The sequence below is a fragment of the Propithecus coquereli genome, unplaced genomic scaffold, assembly GCF_000956105.1.
Source record: "Propithecus coquereli isolate 6110/MARCELLA unplaced genomic scaffold, Pcoq_1.0 Scaffold138, whole genome shotgun sequence".
Lineage (NCBI taxonomy): Eukaryota > Metazoa > Chordata > Mammalia > Primates > Indriidae > Propithecus > Propithecus coquereli.
The window spans coordinates 6113512-6128461 of record NW_012138080.1 but is presented as its reverse complement, the minus strand read 5'-3'; the positions used below and the strand labels follow the sequence as shown (position 1 = coordinate 6128461).

Sequence of the window (14950 nt, the reverse complement as noted above, 5' to 3'; positions counted from 1 at the left end):
GTATTTTGATAGTGGTGATGTTCCTAACAGTTTTATAACCTAATTGTTAAATTACTGGAAGCAACTACATTTCAGTAAGTCTTAGGTAAAGAGACTTGAATTTAGACAGAGAGGACTCACTTAAGGGAAGCGAGGGAAAGGGGTATTTGTAATTTAGGATTTACGGAAGATAAATTAAACCTCAGGGAAGGCTGAAATAGTGGGAGGACGTCAGATTTCACTGGGCACTTGCGAGTGGTGAGGCTAGGAGTTGGGGGTGGAGCGAAGTAGGAAGGACAGGCTGAGGGCCCTTCCCCAGCAGCAACATTATACAAGACCGCCCTTGTTCCTGCAACAGCAGCGCTGAACACGCTCGCTTAGTGTGTCGGTGACCATGGTAACGGTGGGGGCTGGGGGGGGTCACGAACCTCTCATCCGAGCATGCGCAGTGCAGAGCGAGCGCGCCAGGTTCTCCATAACAATGTAACTCTTTTTTCTTCAGTCGGAGAACTACAATTCCCAAGAGCCCTCTGGTACCGCGGCACCGCCTCCCTCTGTGGCCCTTCCCCGTCCCCTCCCTCAGGCCCCGCCCTCTTGCCTGTCCCTCCCCTGCCTTCTAGTGTGTGTCAGTGACCCAGAGGCGGTGTGAGGCGGAGGGACCGTCGGGGGGCGCCTTCGCCGCCTCCACCAGCAGCAGCACCAGCCGTGCGGCGCGATCGAATTTGTCTCGAGCCCTCCGGGAGCGTACCACAAAGCGGCCCCCGCGCCTCTCCCTCCGTCCGCGGCTCCTCAGCGCTCGGCTCCGCGGTCAACTTCCCCTCGCCGGGCTTGGCCGGCTGGCGAGGAAGGCGGCGGCAGCACGCTGCGCTGTCTGCTCGTGCTCCCCGCGCGCACACTTCACCCTCTCGCTCCGGGTTTCGGGGGCTGTGCTGGGATCCCGGCCACCAGCAATTGTCCGGTGAGTGTGGCCGCGCTGCGCGGCGGGAGGGATCGCGGCGGGGGCGACGAGGGGTGCTGGGAAGGCGGGCGCGCAACTTCCTAGGCGGCTTCCCCCGGCGGCCAGCCAGCCGGCTCTCCCCGCCCGCCTGCGCGCCCCCGCGCCGCGCCGGGAGGCGGTGGGGAGCGGAGTTTGCGGCGCCTCCATCCCGCGCCCTCGCAGGAGGAAGCGCCTTTGTCAGGAGCCGGCCCGGCGCGGCCTCCCCCGCCGCCTGGGAGCGGGGCGCGCGGCGGCCAACTCCGAGCCCCACTCCCCGCGCCCGGCGCCCGGCCGCCTGGCGGGCCGCGCTCTACTCCTTGGCTAGGGAGGCATTGCCGGTGGCGGGGAGGGAGAGGAAAATGAAAGAGAAACAAAGGGGGCGGTGGGTTTTTCTTTTGTTTGTGCGAATCTGATAACTTCTTTCTCCCTCCTTACATAATGCAGACTTCCAAGTTAGTCATTCTTTTTATTGTTATGATTATTGTCATCACCTCTGCGTGTCTCTCACATTTCCTTTCATCTTGGGATCACAGAGCATTTTAAAAACACTAATTTCACCTCTGGGGCCCCTACGAAGCAAGTTAGTACGTCCTTTTCCCCTAAGGGGGTAAACTGAGGTACGGAAACGCTCTCTAATTCATGGATATGCTTGATCTTCTGCCGCGCCTGCATCTGAAAGCATTTATGAGTAAGAACTCGTTCTCCAGTGCCCCGTGGAAAAGTTAAAGATGCTCATTTTACTTACAGGTTAACTGAAGTCTAAAAGAAGTCTGGGGAATTGTTACGTAGTTCAAACGATAATTCTTCTTACATAGTGTTTGAATCTTAGAAAACCTCAAAAGACTTCTTGAAAAATACTCCGAGTGGGGAAAATGCTATAAATCATAAACTCATCTCACCATCTACTTTTATTTTTATACGTGCAGGTCTCTTAGAAAGCAAGAGAGCAATGATAGAGACAGAGGGCAGAGGTTTTTTTTTTAATGCGCATTTAACAGATTTTAATCACTACACCCAAGGAAATGTGTCTTCGTTTTAACAGCACCAACAATCTATTGATCATCAAACAGTGTATCAACAAATATTATTGAGCACTTTATCCATCAGGTGCTGGTTGTGCTAAGAACTGAAGCTTTAAGTGTATTTGTTTCGGTTCAAAGGCTGTTTACTTGTTCTTACTCTGCAAAATGTTATTTTGTTTTCATAGCAAGTGATCTTTTGTTTCAGAAATGGCATTGTCTTTTTCTGCACTGAATATGTGTTACTCTTAATACTTCAGGAGAAATGAATTTATCATTCAATTTGCAAAGTAGGATGCATTTAAATTTTTGAATTGTGGAGAAGGTTTAGTTTCTTCAGTTCTGTTTCAATTTATGGTAACATTTTCTTTATGGCTAACAAAAAATATTTCCTCAGAATGATCAGATTTGTATGTCCCAAACATTGTCTTTATTGTACAAATACAGCATATGAATTCATTATGTTTTTTATTTACACAAACAACCTCTACTGGAGAAAAATACTTAACTCTGAGGTCCATTTTATTTATTTTGGTAGATTTTATTTATTTGGTACCAAATTTTAAATCAAGCATCACTTCTAGTTCTTTCCTAAGGTGAATAATGATCGGAGCTGTAGTAACAGTGAATACTTTCACTTATCCTAAATTCTCTTTAATTTTGTATTGTGTGGTTGCCCCCCCCCCCCACGCCCCTGATTTTACGTTCTGGTGGTTGCATCAGAAGATGAAAACGAGATGTTTGTTATTTTTCCCAAGCCTCTAACCTGTCCCCTTTCTGTAGTATGTTAATAGAAATCTTCAGTTTAAAACAAATAGTTGGAAAATAAAACAGTTAAGTGTGTGGAAAGTTGCATATAGTGAAGTGGTTACATTTGCTTCATCTAATAAATTTATGGTTTTTATAGAGGAAACTATCACCTAGGTTTTTATGAACATGGTAGAAATGCTATAATGTAATAGTAGTATGTATTGACTTGAAAAAAATAAGCTGGAAATTTGCCTCAATCGCAGATTTTGGGGAGGGGGAAGGATTCATGCTTTCCTTAAAATTGGCATTTAAGTATCCTTACAGTTGGTTAAGTTGAACTTTTTCTATAGTATTTGCAAAGCAGATTTACCTGAGGCATTTGTACTTTCAGGAAGCTACTATCATTGTCTTCCGTCAATCACTGGAGTCCAAAGGCAGAAGTCAGTGTTGACCGGCAAAGTCTGGCTTTGCAGGTTTCCTAATTCCTTTAAGACCCCTTAAGGAAATGACAGAAAAGTACGGGGCAGGAAACTGAGTCTAATACTGCTGAATGATACTGAGGCATGTTTCAAGGGGAAGCCTAAGGATGTTTCCATTTGACTTAGTTTCAGCTTCCTTTCAGGTTTTTAAGAATTCTGTATTTTAAGAGTTCTGTCATTTCAGAATATGCCTTATTGTGATTGTCCAGTAGGTCAGGTGATAGGGACTATAGTAGTTACACTTTGTGAACAGCTAATGTTTTTAGACAGAAGTTTCTATAGCTGATAAAAGTTTTAAGCCAAAAGACTTAGAATTGAGAACTATCTTATATGCATGTACATTTTACCACTGTACATCATTGTAGACCTATCCTAGTATTTGTTAAGTCAAAAAGGCTTATATGGATTATTTTATGAGGAGATCTAACTGTATATATTATTAAACTTTCATAATGACCAATAAATGATGTCACTGAGGTGGTTTTAGGAGTTTTTGGGAAAAATGTGTTATTCTTAAAGTTACATTTATTTGTTTTAACTGAGGAAAATAAAGCATATTTAAGAGCCAGTGGAAAGAAAGAAGGAAGAAAACCTGATGAAGATGTTTTTAAAGTACAATATTGAAGATTCGCGGCAGCATTTATGTATAAAGCACACAATTCTAGTTGAAGTCTATAAACAGTGAATTCCACTTAACACTTTCTGTTTATAGATTTCTAGCCATCTTTTCCAGATTCCCTCTGAATATATTACACAGGAAAAGTAAATAGAAATAATTCTTTCAAGGGATTTGGGTTGTTAAAGATGTTTTTTACACTTGTAGTAGTTGGGGGTTTATTGATGTTTTCTTAGTTAATTTTTGACCTCTGCCAGAGAAAGTTTTCCCCAGTCTAATGTGTGGGAAACTCAAGACACAAAATATTGGTCAATGAAAAACCTGGATATGATTTCAAGTTCTGCCACTGGCTTTTTTTTCACATTACCTTGAATAGATCATTCTTTTTTCTCCTTCAAAGATTGAAAATAACTGCTTAATATAGTATACTCAGTAGGTCCTAAATAATTGTTGTTGCTTAATGAATTTACAAGTAATAAAGAGAAAGTACAAGATTTCTTGAGTGTCAGGAAATTTCTCATTTTCTCTCTTTTTTAATAGGAAAAAAGTAATCAAAACATAAACATCTGATTGGAGCCTTTCAATTTAGCATAGCTACCTTTAGAAATAAGCTTAGAGAAAAAGAGCTTCATCTGGTAATTTAGGAGAAATGAATTGTAATGATTCTAAGAACTGATGATTTTTTTCAGAATGTTTTACAAGATGTTTTAGATTCTTTTTGCTGTAATAAATACCATTTCAGAGAAATGAGTTTGTATATAGTACTCTTGTATCACCCTCTAATACTTTTATACCTCTAACTACCATTTACATAAAAATAGAGTGTGTTGCTGATGTCTATAAATGAGAAAATCCTGACATCTGTCATCGTCTTCCAGTTAATCTTGACCATTCATGTAGTTTTTTAAAAATTAATTCAATCACATGTAATTTACTTCCTTTTTAAAGAATTTGTTGCTGATTTTTATTTTATAATGAACCTCTTGGGATGTTGCTAATTCTAAAAATATGTAGTACCCCCAGTTTCCCACCATCTTCTGCGGTTTCTTTTTCTGTTATTTTTTTGGCTACAGTTTGCTTTTTCCCCTAAACTGTCTAAAATAAGCTAAGAAATGTTAAACATATTTGACAGGAAACACAGTCAGTAATTTATCATGCTAAATTTCAGTATACAAGGTACATTGAAATCTGTTTTGGAGATAGAAGTACGTTTTTGGTGTGGGCTAAAGCAGGGACAGCATAGAGATTTCACCTTGGGTACCAAATCTGATTGCTTGGTGGTGGCTGCCTGGAGTGCTATGCTTAGAAAACTGGGAGTCCTAGTTCAGGCTTAGCAGGAAGGAGTGCTGTGATTAGCAGTTTCTGCTATTGGGTGGGCAGTCAACTTTTGGCATGAATGCCAAATATTCATTCAGTAAGTATTTCTTGGATGCCTTTTATATGTCAGGTACAGGTCTAGTTGCTGATATCTCACAGACTAAAATCTCCGCCTTCATGGTGTTTACATTCTAATAACATGATACAGACAATAAAATAAATAAGTAAAATATTTTTGTTTTAAGATAAAATGACCTGATTTCTTCAAAAAATAAATAGCAAGAAATAAGAGAGGGAGGGAGAACTATAAGATTAAAAGAGACTTAAGAGGCTTATCTACCAAATGCAATGTGTGAACCTTAGTTAGATCCTGCTTTGGACAAATCTACTGTAAAGAGACATTTATGCAAAATTGGGAAAATTTGGACACTGGATATTTAATGAAAAGGATTTGTCAGGTTTTTATGTGTGATAATGTACTTAAAAAAAAAAAGTCCTTACCTTTTAGAGATATAGAATAAAGTATTTACAAATTAAAATATGATGTCTAGATTATTTGCTTTAATTTGGTAGAGAGAAGAACATAGATGAAACAAAATTGGCCATATACTGAAAATTGTTGAAGGTAGATGCCATATGGATACATGAGATTTCTTACATTATATTTTTGTATATGTTTGAAATTTTCCATAATAAACGGTTTTACACACATACACACACAGCAGGAAAGGGGAAGAGGGAATATATGGGTTAGGAGTATGAGATGGAGGAAGGATGTAGTTTTAAAGGATAGTCAGAAAAGGCCTCATTGAGATGGTGATAAATATTTGAATGAAGACTTAAAGGAGGTGAGAGAGCAAGCCTTGCAGGTAATCTTGGAGCAAAATATTACAGACAGAGGGAACAGCAAGTACAGTAGCCCTGAGGTGGGAGCCTGCCTAGACTGTAAGCAACTGTTAATACAAGAATACTAGAATGGCTGGGTCAGAGGGAGAGCAAGTAGCAGAAGATAAAGTTAGAATGGCAGAGTAAGAGTAGAGGAGACTAGATTGTATAGGGTCAGTTGTCCATCCTTGCTTTAAAGTAAAAATATTTTATACACTTATCTAAAATAAGTTTTCTGCTTTAGTCACCATGAAAGCTATACAAGAATTCAACAACACTAGCATTACTCAATATTTTTAGAACTACATTTTTTTTAAATTGCCTTCTAAACCAGTTTTAGAACCACACATGAAAATAGCTCATTACTTTGTATTTGCTCCTTATTTTTAAGGAAAAGGGTTATTAGCCACATGATAATTCGTTTTATTTATCAGATATGACTCAGAAAGGATTTTGACAGAAAATAGGAAATAACTTGAGGCATTTTCTAAAAATCAGATCTATTATGAGAAGGCAATTACCGTTTCTAAAAATCATATCCACCTATAGACTAAAGTGGAGTTTTAGTAATGTTGTGGACAATTGTAGCATCATTTGGGACAAGGGTATAACCTTAGAGTGACTAGTATGGAAGGCACTACACTCACTGGGATATTTAAGTTCTGTCTAATACATTAAAATACACACATATACACACAAGACCGTGTACATTTCTTCATACTTGAGTACTCAAAACAGTCATTGCAGGTAAGTTTCATGTATATCATGCATTCAAAACTAAAGGGATGACATTTAAAAATGTAGTGAAATTGTGTAACTTTCCTGTTGCTATGGCATACACTTGAGGAACTAAAAGACTAATACACATTTAGTGTTAAGAGATGAATTTGGCTCACAGGTCTTGTTGTATTCATGCTTCATTTCTCAGATTAGTAATCGTTTTGAGAACATGCTGATTTACTATAAAGAACTGTTTTTTAATCTTTGTTATTAAAAGTATAGAAAAAAATTGGATCTCATCCAAATGTTTAAATGCCAAAAAAACCTCGATAAATGTGGATTTTTTAAAAGTCTACTCATAGGACAATATACTTGTAGGATTACTAGTTTTGAACAATTATGCTACTTCATTTTTTATAGGGATAATTTTTCTAACCTGAAAAACTAAACTTATTTCAATGATGTTTACTGATAATTTTGAATAAAGAAGACCATTGTTTTTCTAGTTATGCGTAATTGTGGGGGAACATAAAGTTTTCCTGTGTATTTTTAACCAAAAATATTTAGAATTTAATGGCATTAAGTAGAATTTATGAACTTTTATTGTGTAGTAAATTATGTAGTCACCATTAAAAGTATAAGTATATAACTGTTTAAGGAATATTTTAACAAAGCTTACTATTTTGAACAGTTTCAGTAAATTGTTAGGAGTCTAGTTCTTTAATTCACTCAGTTTTTTATCCTTTTGGTGTGTATGTATATATATATGCATGTGTATGTGTAGATAGATAGCTTTCTTCATATACTGCACACACCATCAGGAGTGAGCTACTGCACTGGAATATTTAATGTGTATTAGCATGGAACACAGAGCCTATGTTTGATTCCTGGACTTTCCATTAACTCTGTAAGTCTTTTAGAAACTGTCTTTGATTCATCTGTAAAATAAAAGTGGCAGTAGTTTTCCATAAAGGACTTTGAAATTCTGTGATGTGACCATACTGATGTGGGGCTTATTTTAGAAATAGCTTTCAATCTGTTGATTTAGTGGTAGGATTATGAACTGTTTTTCATTTCCACTTTTGTGAAATAAATAACTTACAATAGAAGAGAAAGAGGGGAAGGGAACAGGAGAAAGAAAGAAAGAAAGAAAGAAAGAAATTGATTCTCACACAATAATAAACATGACCATAAGACCCAAATGTATAAATTAAGTAGAGAATAGAATAGTACAGTTTCCATTTAAAGAAAAGAAATTGCTCTGCAAAAGGGACATTTTATATTTCATGTTCACTTAAACATTATGACCATGGTAAAACCTATACTTAATTTTGGAAATAATAATAATGATTAGCAATAATTAAGAATTATTTGAAAATTTCAATCTATTTTACTTAAGCTTTGTAATTTGTTTTTCTTTCTTTTTTTTTTTTTTTTGAGACAGGGTCTCACTCTGTTACCTAGGCTAGAGTGCATAGAGTGCAGTGGCATGTTCATAGCTCACTGCAACCTCAAACTCCTGGGCCCAGGCGATTCTCCTGCCTCAACCTCCCAAGTAGCCGAGACTACAGGTGCATACCACCACACCTCCTGGCTAGTTTTTCTGTTCTTTGTAGAGATGAGGTCTCTGCCACTCATCCTTTACCAGCTTTGGTCATTTCTATTGCTCTTCCACAGTGTTTTCTATGTTTGTCTGCCATTTTTATACTTGTAAAGTAGACTTGGAAAGAATTAAGGACCCAAAGAAATAACATGTGGATGGCAGGTATAATATACTTTTTCAAGTTGTACTTTGCTTAATCTTCTTTTTAAACTTTCCTTGCCTGTTTTCGATAGTTGTTCTGGTGGAGATGGTACATTCTATTAGCTAGACACTAAGAGATAACTATGTGATCTTAGGATATAATACTTTTTTTTTTAACTCAGTGATGTAGGAAACAATAATAGATTCATTAATTTGAAAGCTTTGCGAGTTAATCCTGTGTCCATCCAGAGCCTATTTACCTAAATTAGCAAAGTTTGATAGTAGAATTAATAGTCTAGTAGAATTACAAAAGCTATTTAGAGTTCTTGGTGTTCGTTGTCTTTTCCAAAAATGTCAAACAATTAGGGACTTCATCATTACTGCAACAATAGTTAATCATACATGGCCTTAGGGGAAAACAGTCTGGACTTCTGTTGAGGTTCTTTTTGACAGTCAAGAGCAACAGATTAAAAAATCAGTAATGTAAAAAGTTTATAACTTCTTCCTTCTACAAGAATGAATTATGAAGTGATAGGCCCTAATTTTTTGCTAGTTACTCATTGTAGTGCTCAACATAGCATTAAACTTAATCTTTAGAAGGCACAATTAAGCTTCATTTTATTTTTTAACAATAAGTGAAAACAGTTGAAGGTGCTTTTGTTTGTTCTTCAAAGCCTTAAGTTTGTATTCTTGGTTCTTGGCAGATACTATCCATAGTACTTCATGTTTCTCTGGGCTTATGCCAGATTTAATGAACTGCATGTACTAGAAGCACTAAAAGCTGATTTTCTTTAATTTTAGCCTACAGTTAACATGATGGATTTCTCTTTGAATTGTTTTTCACTACTATTTTTTAAATTTACCATCAAAGGACCAAAACATCCAAATTACAAATCTAGTTAAAGTTTATCATTTGTGAGAATGTGTTATACATGTGTCTTTTGTAAAGTAGTGGCTGCTTTTAGTTAGAAACCAGTCCTATAGGCAATTTAATGTATCAGAAAGCTTTTTAAATATACTTATTGCTTTACTATAATTTTTATTTAAAATAGGATGATTCAGGATGTGAACTAGTCCTATCTAGCTCACCAAAGGAGGCAGGATAAATTTTGAGGTAGGCTTCTAAACTTTCGAACATGGAGCAGATATATCTGTGACTTTAGTGATATACGACTTTTTTTTTTTAATTCATCACCGACATTTATTCAACAAAAAGAAAATCACATTTTGCTAAAAAAGCTTCTTGGTTGTGTCTCTTTTAGAAATGGCATGTCAGTTCATTTGATATAGTTCCACTCTTAAAGACTACTCTTTTAAGGCTTTAGCCAAAATTTGTCTCCTAAAGCTGATTTTAAAATGGCTTCCAAAAAGGATTTGCTAAGTTTCAGAACTGAGTAGGCTGTTAATGATTCAGTAGGCCCCCTCATTTTCCTCCTACCCCTTATATTGAAAGCTCCTTCATAGCATCTAAGGTGCCCTGAGTCATCATGTCTAAACTCTAAAGAAGAATTGTCATATGGAAAAACTCACCATGAAGTGAAATTGTCAGAAAACAATCTGAGTCAGAGATCATTCACTGATCACAGTGGTACAACCTAGAGGCTGTGGGCCTCATTTAAATCTTTGAATGTACTAATATATATGTCCTTATTATAGATTGCAAATCCTGTAATACCTAATAAAACCTTCTGAGGTGGACCCAGTTAATTTTCAATTGATTTGATTTTTATTGTCTTTTACATGAAAAGGATTTTATATTTTTTATTGATTACATGTATCAGAGAAGAGAGACAGTATGATACAGGATAATAACCACTATAGCAGAAGTTAGGGGACCTAGAGTTCTGGTTCGTTTATTCAGTATGTGACCTCATATATTTCATTTAACCTCTCTAGGCCTTAATTTATCTTTACAAGGTCAGCAATTCTATAGTACTTATGCCTTCTTTGTAACCAGCCCATGGCAGATATAGCTAATGGCTGATCCCAGACCAGCTTCAGACTGCTTTTTGATAACAGCAGTGTCAGAACCTGTATATATAATTGGCATTCTCGATGAAATCTGTAATATTTGTCATTTCAACCATATAAGGTCTCTTCCAACTCCATGATTCCATTACTTTAAATAATTTGCCTGTGGAAAGTCTTTCTGTACTTTCTTAGTCTATACTGTCTCTTCACATTGAGTGTTCAGAGTTGAAACTTACTGTACGAATTTAAGAAAAATTCTTTGCAGTCATGGATAGCATGCTTATGCTTCATGTAGTGATGTTAAAAACAAATGATTGAAGAAAATTCATGGGGGCACTTAAAATTCCAAATGGAATGAAGGCAAATCAAAATGATTAATGCTAATTTGATTTAAACTCATTTCAAGTTCTAAATGTTCTATGGTACAAACCTCAGGTTAGTGAAATTCAAAGTGATGTGTTTGTTGGAGGGCACATATTGAAGCAGAACAAATGCTAGACTGAGAGATAAGAGGGCTGAGTTCTAGCTCTGCAAAACGTTTTTTAATCTGGTTAGTGTCTTCATTTATGTAATGGTATTTTAGACCATTGCTTCTCAGACATTAATGTCATTTACGAATTATCTGAGTGTCATACTAAAATGCATATTCTGATTTAGTAAGGCTGGGTTGGGATTGAGATTCTTCATTTTTAACAGATTCCTAGATGTGCTGCTGCTGTGGGCCATGGACCACACTTTACTTACAAAAGTACTAGGTGATTTCCCTTGGAAGGTCTTTAAATCTTCACTTCTTTCTGTCCAACCCTTTCACATCACCATTAAACTTGTTCTTTTTGAAGCCTCTTATTTCTAGACTTATTCCCTATTTTCTCAGTCTGAGAGCTCCTTTAGTTTTGCTGTTTTTCCCTTTCCAGAATGAATTTGATATAGGCTGTCATTCAAGGTAGAGGTATGGTAGTATAATAGAAAGAGTCTTGGATTAGAAGAAAATTGTATTAGCAGCTCTGTTGCCTTGGGCAAGTTGACTGAGTAACCTCTCAAGGCTCTGCGTACAAGTTGAGTATCCCTTATCCAAAAAGCTTGGGACCAAAAGTATTTCATATTTTGGATTTTTTTGAATTTTGAAATATTCGCATTATATTCTAAGGAACATTTTCTTTGAGCATGATGTCAGCACTCTAAAAGTTTTAGATTTTGTAGCATTTTGAATTTTGGATTTTTGGATTAGAGGATGCTCAACCTGTACCTTCCTAGTAAGGTTTTTAAAAGAAATAGAATATATAAAGCCCTCATCACAATGTCAAGCATAAGGCAGGTACTCAAAAATGGTGAGTTTTTTTTTTTTTTTTTTTTTTTTTTTTTTTTTTTTTTTGAGACAGAGTCTCACTCTTTTGCCCAGGCTAGAGTGAGTGCCGTGATGTCAGCCTAGCTCCCAGCAACCTCAAACTCCTTGGCTCAAGTGATCCTTCTGCCTCAGCCTCCCGAGTAGCTGGGATTACAGGCATGCGCCACCATGCTCGGCTAATTTTTTCTATATATTTTTAGTTGTCTGATTAATTTCTTTCTATTTTTAGTAGAGACGGGGTCTCGCTCTTGCTCAGGCTGGTTCGAACTCCTGAGCTCAAACAATCCACCTGCCTCGGCCTCCCAGAGTGCTAGGATTACAGGCGTGAGCCACCGTGCACGGCCTATTTTTATTATTCTTATTGGCATCCTGACTTGGTTTGGTAGAAAGAGAAAAACGAGAGGGCAAGATCTGTTCCCCAGCTCAGGACCTCCTCCTGTGTGCCTCACTTAAATTTTCAACTGCTTATTAGACATATTAACTCAAATTCTTCAAACTTACCATAGTCAAAAAGGCCTCTATTTTTCTTTCTATATCTGTTCTGCCTCCTTCAGTCTTCATGGAGGTTAATGTTTCACTGTCTACTTGCAACGAAATACATCATTTCTGCCTTGGTTTCCCAAATGTGGTCTGCCCTCTGTATCTGCGGGCTCTGCACCTGAGTATTCAACTAACCATGGATGGAAAATATTAGGAAAAAAACATGATGAAAAATAACAATATAACAATAGAAATAATATACATTTAAAATACAGTATAACAACTATTTTGTATAGCATTTACATTGCATGAGGTAATGTAAGTAATCTAGAGATGATTTAAAGTATACAAGAGAATGTAGGTAGGTTATATGCAAATACCACACCATTTTACATAAGAGATTTAAGCATCTGCAGATTTTGGTATGGGGGCAGTCTTAGAACCAAAGCCCTGTGGATACTGAGGGAAAATTGTGTATATTTGTTTCTAACTCTCCCCATGGATGTCTCAAAAGTACCTCAAATTCCGATGCCCAGGTTCCAACTCATGGTAGCCTCAAGAGTACCAGATACAAGAACAGAAATTTTTGAAGTGATTTATTACCCTTAATAAAAGTGAATTTCCAACATTGTCCCCTTCCCAGAAAATTCTCTTTAGCAGGAAATAGTTTCCATACTAAAGTAGTCATTTCTAAATAATTGATAATATAAATATTCAGGTAAAGAGAAATTGACTGTCAAAAGAACTCCAACATTGTACCTGTATTGAGCCACTGCTGTGTATTAAACATTTGTTTAATGTCTTGTTCATAACAATCCTTTGAGGTAGGTAATATTATATTATTGCAAGATAATAGGGTGTAATGATTTCAAGTATAGGCTCTTAAGCAAGACTTCTCAGGTTCCCATCCCAAATGTCAGCCCCACCACCTATTAGTTGTATGACCTCAGGCAATTTACCAAACTGATCTGGGTCTCAGTTTCCTCCCATATAAAATAGAGATGATAATGTTGTTTATCTCCTAAGAACATTATTAGGAGTTAAAGAATTAATATGTAAAGCTCTTTGAAAAATGCCTAGCACTTGTGATAAACACTGCATATATGTTAGTTATTATTGTTATTTATTACCTTAGATTTACAGGTAAGGAAATTGAGCCTCAGTGAAGTTGGTCCGAGTCCCATAGCTATTAAACAATGATGCCAGGAGTCAGAGATAGACAGTTTGACTCCAGAATTCCCTTAACCACTCTTTTAAAAGTAGGCAAATAACTGCATAATTTCAAAAGAGGTGATAGTTAATCATATTCACAAAAATTCTTGATTTTAAGCACACTATATAGTTATGACATGCCATTGAGTCCCCAAGTAATTCTGAAAATGTTTAGCAAAAGAAGATTTAACAGAATAAGTAAATCTATAATTTATCTCATCCTTTTGCATGCAGACTCTGTATTAATGCTCTCATTGTGATCATAAGAGTATTCTAATTCATTATAGCACTCACACCTGGTGCTTAAAATTTAGGAGCTCTAAAATATGCAAGTAAAAGCTCACTTTAATATGATCTTGGAAGCACAAGAATATACATCTTAATTATACATCTACTTTAATCTATGTGTGTTGTTTTTCTCCCTTTCTTGTTAGCAGTTGCCAAAATCCCTAGAAAGTGGAAGTATTATTAATAGTTTTACATTACCCTTATAGTGACTTTAGTTGTGATTTACTTATTCTGTTAAATCTTCTTTTGCTAAACATTTTCAGAATTACTTGGGGACTCAATGGCATGTCATAACTATATAGTGTGCTTAAAATCAAGAATTTTTGTGAATATGATTATCACCTCTTTTGAAATTATGTAGTTATTTGCCTACTTTTAAAAGTCCAAGATATTTCAATCTCCCAAGAAATTTTTTTTGTGAATTCTAATTTTTATCAGCTGCATTTTGAATAGAAACTTTGATTTTAGTATTTCGATGTCTTAGTATTAGATTCTGTGTGTGGTCGAATCTACTTAATTTTATAAACTTTAGTCTCTGACAGTAATTTAGGCCTTTAGTAAAAATAAAAAGCACATCTAGTTGCTGTTTAAAGCTTCTGTAGATAATTTGTTCTCCCCCCACCTTGTTCCCCATTACTTGTTATTTTCTTTTTTTCATTGTTATTAATAGTTTTTTATTCCTTTGTAGCAAAAGAATTTCCTTTGTATTAACACAGTATGAAGGCAATGTGTAGTCTTTAAGAGGAGAGCAGACTTTGAAAAGCCAGAATCATTTGTGAGTAGATCTGGTTTTACCTTGTTTTTGGAACTGAATTCTGTGACGTAGTGTATTTACTTTTGGGGGAACAAACACACTTGAAATAGTTGTTTTATCAGTTAAGACTCTTTCTATTGTGACAGAAACTAAACTCAAACAGGCTTAAAGGGGAAAAGGAAATGTATTGGTTTGTATAAATCGGTCCAGGATAGGTGTAGCTTCAAGAATGGCTCCACCCAAGGCTCAAATAATGTTATCAAGATTCAATTTCTGTACATTTCTTAGCACTGTTGTCTAATTCATCCCTACATGAGCATAAGATGGCTTCAGTCCCCTTAGCCCCCTAAATCCTCACAATGTCATATATAGCTGGAGTGACCGTCTTTTTATTTATTTATTTATTTATTTATTT

The 14950-nt window shown here is 36.5% G+C and overlaps 1 protein-coding gene across 2 annotated transcripts in view; it reads left to right on the top strand.

Moving 5' to 3' along the window:
• The first annotated feature begins 557 nt into the window (after nt 1-557).
• The window catches only part of PELI1 (pellino E3 ubiquitin protein ligase 1), a 62923-nt gene continuing 48530 nt past the window's right edge, over nt 558-14950 (top strand). For both annotated transcript variants that reach the window (XM_012639216.1, XM_012639217.1), the window contains exon 1: nt 558-937. The gene's annotated coding sequence lies outside the window, so the exon portion shown is untranslated. The remainder of the gene's footprint in view (nt 938-14950) is intronic.